This window comes from Anopheles arabiensis, chromosome 2 (assembly GCF_016920715.1).
Source record: "Anopheles arabiensis isolate DONGOLA chromosome 2, AaraD3, whole genome shotgun sequence".
NCBI lineage: Eukaryota > Metazoa > Arthropoda > Insecta > Diptera > Culicidae > Anopheles > Anopheles arabiensis.
In genome coordinates, this window is record NC_053517.1 from 70,598,158 (window position 1) to 70,605,358 (window position 7,201).

Consider the following 7,201-nt stretch of genomic DNA (forward strand, 5'->3'; position numbering starts at 1 on the left):
ACGGCAAAGTCGTTCGTCTTGAATAAAAAAAAAACATTCTAGCGATCGGTTTGCAAAGCAGAGTCACCTTGTAAGGAGAAATAACGCACCGAACCTAAAACACCGTAAGCGGAAATAACGTGCATTGAAACCATAAGCGTTACCTTTTATTTCTTTATTTTTTTAGAGACTTTGAGCCAATTGGCCACCAATTCATTCATGAAGGCCAGCATGATTTATTGGAACAACCGTTCCCAACGTGGAAGACGAAAAGCCAAGAAGATATAACTGCCTAATATGGATTAGCAGGCGTGAATGGAGAAGTGTCCCTACCATGACGAGACATCGAGCGACGACATCATAGAAAATTCACATCAAACATTGAGTACATGTACCAAAAAAACGATTAAACACCAGGCTGGTATAGATTCAGCGTAGCATCAGCAACAGCAATAAATAGATACAATTTATAATAAATAGATTTAATTTAAAACAGGTACTGTAAATTTGAAATTTTACTAATGAGACTTCATAAATTTGCAAAAGCAACAACAACAGGTTAGGAATTTAGTTTCCTGTCATATCAGATGTAGATGAATGAATAAATATAACCCTTAAGGTGGCAAAAGTACATTTTAACGTAAATGCGAAGACGGGCCAAGCATTCGAGTTTGCGCTACATCAGTAATGCCTAATCGCAAAGAAACACAAAACAATCAAATTAGCTCTATCTATGGTAGCATATTTAAATATTATTACCTGCAGACATTAAAGTAAGTAAAGAAGGTAAGTAAATAATCCAACTAGAAGGCTCCGAACGTTTTCTTTAGACTATATGTCCAGTACAAATTACACAACTAAACAAAAAAAAAATAGACAAGATCATCTAAAACAATTACACCGAAGTGAAAAACATTGAGAAGCAAATAATGGCACAATTCAATTTGGAAGACGCCTTGGCTCTGATCCCTATATATAATGGCTCAAATGAACAAATGAACTCATTCATAAGATCGATACGATTTGCCAAAAAAATGTTTCCAGCAGACCAGGAATCAATACTAGTTGAATTTATCTATACGAGATTAACAGGAAAAGCTGAATCAGGAATAATTTCAAACTTATCAACAGTAGAAAAAATAGTGGAGGATATAAGATCACGATGCGAGAAAAAGATAGATCTAGGAAATATAATATCTGATATGAAAGCGTTAAAATCAAAGAATTTAAAAACCCTATGCAACGAGATAGAAGAGCTAACTGAAAAATTAAAAGTGTCATATATACAAAAAATATACCAGCCGATGTTGCAAACGAATTGGCACTAAGAAAAGGAGTGGAAACTCTGATTGAAAAGATTTAAAATAAAAGCTTAAGAACAGCCATAATTTTAGGGAAAATTGTAACACTATACGAAGCAACTAGAATAGTAAATGGATGGGAAACTAAACGGAACATCTCACAGATACATAATTTTCAAAGATAAGGTGCATAACGATGACAGAAAACATTATAGGGATTTTCAACATAGAGGCAAACAAATTATTTATCAAATTTGTCCAAATTTTAATCAATCTATAACAACTAAAACAATATCAAACCACTACAATTATATACATAATAACAACTTGAGTTTCTATAAATGTCACAATCAGTTGAACAATTGTATTAGTAAGAGTAAAGTTAACCAAGGATATCATTATCAGGAATACAACTATAACAGTGATAGTTAGAATAGATAAAATAAAATCCAATGCTATTACATCAAAACAGAACATAACAGAAATCATATGCAATTGAATAATAATAATGAAGTACATAAGAAACGTATTTACAATAAAAAACGCGGAGGTTATAGAAATACTAATAAAACGAACAGTAAAGCGTAACAAGATTACATAGATTTTAACAGCAAAACGAACTAAAAGGACAAAAAATATAATGAAAAAATAAAAAGAAGGAATGCATGAAATAATGAAACAATGAATGAAATAAAAAGGTCCAGCGATGACTCAGAAAGAATAATTAAGAAAAATGATAAATTACCAAAAGTACGAAAATGGTACTAACAATAATTATCAACATGAAAACGAACAATTCATACAAACGATTAATACAATTAGCGTCAATGCGTCAAAAAAGTGTCAAAAATAAAGTGGAAGAACAAGTTAAAGAGAGTATATCACTGCTAGACAACATAGAAATTAATGAGATTAATTGTAACGACAAGCATATAACTGAGCTAAACATATAAAGAGAAGAAAACGTATCATCAAATCAAAGAAGCATATAAATGAATCAAGCAATGAAATATGTTGCAAGTATAAAACTGCTAGAAAAATGAATTACTCCACATTATGTGGAAAAATGTAAAAACTTTTGCTTACGAAAATTTTCGAAAAGAGCTCCTAGAAATATGTAATAATATTATCTCAATGATAACAATCATAAAATCGATAAAAGCAGAAAACTAAAAAAATTGACCTAACAAAAGAAACATTGACAAATAAAAATATTATAGAAGGAAATTAAATATTCCCAATTCTTTATCTCTAGATAATAGAGCTATTTACATAAAATATCACCTCAAGAGATGAGAACGATTTTAATAGTGAACCAAATAAGCATAGCTAAAAACACAGTTCAATTGAATGAAAAGAATATATTCAAACAATTTCATTATTTTCGTTATTCTCCTAAAGGGAGAAGGTGTAGCACATCTGCAACACAGAACACACATGAACTTAAAGAAACCCGCACCATACAATGTAAATAGGAAATCCTTTTTCACCAACACATCAAAAGCATAGCGTAGATTGGAACAGTTTATGCATCGTAACCATAAGCAGGAACAGTTTATGCATTATAACCCAAAACAGGAACATAGTGACAAGAACCATAATTCTTGTCAACAACAGACAAACGTAACTAACTTAGTGAAAACAATAACTTCCAAACATACAACCCGGAACCATCCGTACGAAACCTACACATGATCACATGAGTATAAATAAAACCAACTCCGACCTTGCCTAGTCAGATTCGTTCGGACAGTCAGGATAGGACTATGCCCTTTCTACATCTATCGACTTACCATTTATTGAGTTTAGTTACGTCCCCCTACCCCAGGTAAATAAGGGAACCCTTTTAAGGGTTTCTATGATCGCCTGAACGATCAAATGTCGATAAGTCCGATTCGAAACAGTATCCACCTCAGTTCTGGCAATATCTGCAAAACGATGACCTTCCTTAACGATGTTCGAAGGGCACCCTGGCCAACGCGAGTTCAAAGTTATCATATGGCGACCGTATCCAAGACCAAACTAACTACATCACTATATGAGACGAACCATGTGAATGTTCACGCTGGAAAATTGTCTGATCAAATGCACTGTAGAATCCAAAAGCTGCCATCGGATGGTGCGCTTCCTGTTCTAAGACTAGTTACGAGACTCACGAATACTACATAAATCTTCTTCTATCTGGCGTAACGTCCTACACGGACATGCCGGCCTCATTCACAGGGTTTCGAGACATAATTCATTACCACGCAAGCCGGATAAGTCAAATCCTTGTTACTGGGGGACGGTTCATTCTAGGCTTGAACCCATGACGGGCATGTTATTGAGTCGTTAGAGTTGACGACTGTGCAATGGAACCGCTCCATCAAGATTAATACATACCATATTTTTTCTGATTACACTGTCCTTTTATTAACATTTCTAAAGAAACACTGAGCTTGTTCGTTGCATTCGCGAAGTACGTGAGGAATTCATAGAAGTACCAATAATTGATTAATAGAAAAATATAAAACTGAAGAAAATCAGAATCAATTACAGAACAACACTGAAAACGCAAATCATGGCGCATGTTAAATGAAATTGTTTGATATTTTCTTTCAAATATCTCGATCAAATTTTAACGAAGAAAGTTGTGAGAGAAAGACCGAATCTGTAAATAAATTCACATAGAAAAATGGTTAACAAACTTCATACAAAACCACATCGGAAAGAAGAGCTACACACTTACCGAAGAAGTAAACCGTTACATTAGCATCAAAAGCAAACATTCAGCTTAATTGTTGGGCCAAAATTGAGCACAATTAAAAGGCGGCGGCGAATTCAACGGGTTTATATCGTACGCCAACGCTATTGTACCATGATCTGTGAAATAAAGAATTTTGTACATATTACTAGCTAATAGGCCAATTCCATCATGTACGAAACTTACTGTTTGCTTCCCCTACGTTTGGCAAACAGTTATAAATGCACCCATGTATGTACGGTGCATGTCCAGCAATCGGAACGTATGGGCAAATGATCTGCGGTTGCTGCTGCTGCTGTTGGTGTTGCTGCTGCTGTTGGTGTTCCTGCTGTTGTTGGTGCTGTTGTTGGAGCTGCTGCTGTTGCTGGAGCTGCTGCTGTTGCTGGAGCTGCTGCTGTTGCTGGAGCTGCTGCTGTTGCTGGAGCTGCTGCTGTTGCTGAAGCTGCTGCTGTTGCTGGAGCTGTTGCTGTTGTATTTGATGCTGCAACACCTGCTGAGTTATCTGAGTTTGTTGCATATGGTACAGCATTGAACATTCGTTGGAAGTTTTAATCACCGTGGAGGAGTTCGGCACAAATGCCAGTTGCTGTTGATGCTGTTCAGAAACAAGCTGTTGATTGTTATTTGGCATAATGGCGGGCAGCTGCTGCTGTATTTGATTCAGTCCAGGTAATGCACGAAATGTCTAAAACACACGAATATTAGTATGTGTTGTGCTATTCAGCATTCAAAGCTTCATCCCAATCCCCCACGTACCATTGGAGCAATAGGGTAGAACGGGAGAATTGTACAGCATCCTACCCCTCCTGCAGAACACTGCCCGTTCTTGTCACCAAATGGAAATTGGTTTTGATCGGAGGCAACCACACCAACCGCGTTCGTGTCGCCGAACTGAACTGGCGGCGGAAGATACCCGCACTGCTCCACCGGATAGGGCACAAGTGCCAGATGAGGATCGGCTACTTCGTTTGTGTTCAATTGCTGTGCAGGGGGCTCGTCTTCCGCTATGGCATCGATCACTTCATTTATCTCGGACGGCTCTATAAACGGATTTTTAACGAATTCTATACGCTTGCCACGACGATTGCCTATGAAAAATGGACGTAAAATGATTCGAGTTTTCCGTGTATTTAAACAAAGCTAATCATACGCATACACAACTCTTACCTTCATGCATATATCTATCTTCGTAAGATTGTCTCGTTTGATCGATTTGGTTCTCGTTATGTGCTGTGTGAGTTATCTGCAAAGATATAGAAACAACATTTTATATTGTAAATCTTCTTCCATGTACTTCCGGTATACAGAGGGGCTAGGTAAATATTGAAAACATTACATACAATAAGTTGGTCATTCATCAGCAACGGGTTAGTATGATAACCAGATTACCATATGGCAATTGGCTAAGCTCGGAGGCCATAACCACACGTGGAAATAGGGCGTTGGTCTTATGATGTTGAGCACACAATTGTTGTTTGCAAGTTGTATGGATTTTACAGTCAGCGCCACGTGGTTGCTCGTCAAATTCAAAATATGTACACAGTTTACTTCTTGTCGTGTTTCCCCTGCAGCAAAAGAACATCGACTCAAGCTGCCGTAGTTGTTTTTGTAATTCAGGACCATGCTACACTTCAGGTTTAACCGAGAAGCTACAACTGAACCACCGTAACAACTGTACGTGTAGAACACAGAATGAATCTTCGTGCATTGGGCATTTAACATTCGGATATACACAATTCTAATGCATTTGCTATTTTGCTTTATCTTCAATATCTAATGGAACCATGACTACATTGTATTCGAAGCAGATTCGTTTCACCGTAATCCTGAACAGAAATCAAAACTCAAACCTCACTCGATGGATTGCAAAGGCAATAATACCGGAGTGGATCACACTTGTTATTCCCATAGAGTATATTCCTATTAAATAATGGGCAATACTGGTGACAGAACACAGGTGATGCTCTGGAAAGCATTCGTTCACCTATGTATATCCCGATGGGACAATGATTGATGAAGAAAGTGAATGTTTTGGAAACAATCTTTGATTTGAAATCCAAGTTCAGCAAAACTGAGTGTAGAAATCATTTACCTACCTTTTAAAAAGCTGAGTATAGGTTTAACTTTCAAGACAAGAGAAAAAAGTGCAAGAGAAGTCGATGACTTGACTTCATGAGTTGACTCCCCAACAAGCCAGCGTGTGGAAAACAGACTTAAAATACACATTTCGTTCAACATCCCGTTCTGTACCGTAAAACACTCACCTGCAAAAGATGTGCTTTCCATTTCTCCGCCCGGATCTCGTGCCACACGTCAAACTCCACGTTTCGGTAGATGTTACGATCGAGTGCTTTGGCCACCTTGTACGGGAACGGCGTAATGCCTAGGTTCAGCAACTGACGCACGCAGGACAAGTTTTGGTCCTCCAGCAACGGATTCGGCTTCCTTACACCCTGGCGCACGTTCAGCCCAACGTACACACGGTAGCCCTCGGCCGAACCATGGATGGCAAAGAACTGCTGAATCGCATCAAAGTTTGTTATGTTATGGAAATGACACAGCTGCGAATTCTTCAGCACGCATTCCGTTTCGCTAGCCGCGCTCAGCTTCATTTGTCGGCCATCTTCTGTTGTGACGACTTTGCTACCCTGCTCGTCTTCGTCGTACGTGATCCTGTGATCTTCAGGATCGTGCAGCATCCGCTCAACCGCGTACTGCACGTCAGGCATTAGCAACACCTTCGTGTACAGTATGTCATACACTATCGCTAGAGGAACGAGATTTAAAAGAGGATTAGATTACTATAGGACTATGAGCATAAAATTGCCCTTCTTACCCTGGCATTCGGCCATATTAGTAATGTGGTCCATGGTATAAATCGAATCGAAATGATTATTACGCCCGATAAACACTCTCCAAAGATTATCGTACGAATCATTCTGCAGGAACCATTTTCCATCGGCAAACGGTTCGAACAAGCGAACATTGGCTCTGTGCAATCAAAACATTAGGTTATGCGATGTAGTTCACAGCACAGCTATTTCACGGGAATGAAGGAAAGCTACTACTTACTTGTGAAGATGCGCCAAGGCTTTCAGTTCCACCAGGGTACCGTGCGTTTTCTGCCGACTCATATTTTCCAAATACCCTTCAAAGTCCCACTTGATATCCTACGGTG

The 7,201-nt window shown here is 38.2% G+C and overlaps 1 long non-coding RNA gene across 1 annotated transcript; it reads right to left on the reverse strand.

The window, feature by feature from the left end:
* Positions 1-3,689: 3,689 nt before the first annotated feature.
* LOC120896265 lies at positions 3,690-4,372 on the reverse strand. Its single transcript, XR_005738415.1, has 3 exons — positions 4,210-4,372; positions 4,009-4,142; positions 3,690-3,930 (listed from the first exon to the last, which is right to left on the reverse strand). It is a non-coding gene; the product is annotated as an uncharacterized LOC120896265 (long non-coding RNA).
* Positions 4,373-7,201: the final 2,829 nt, after the last annotated feature.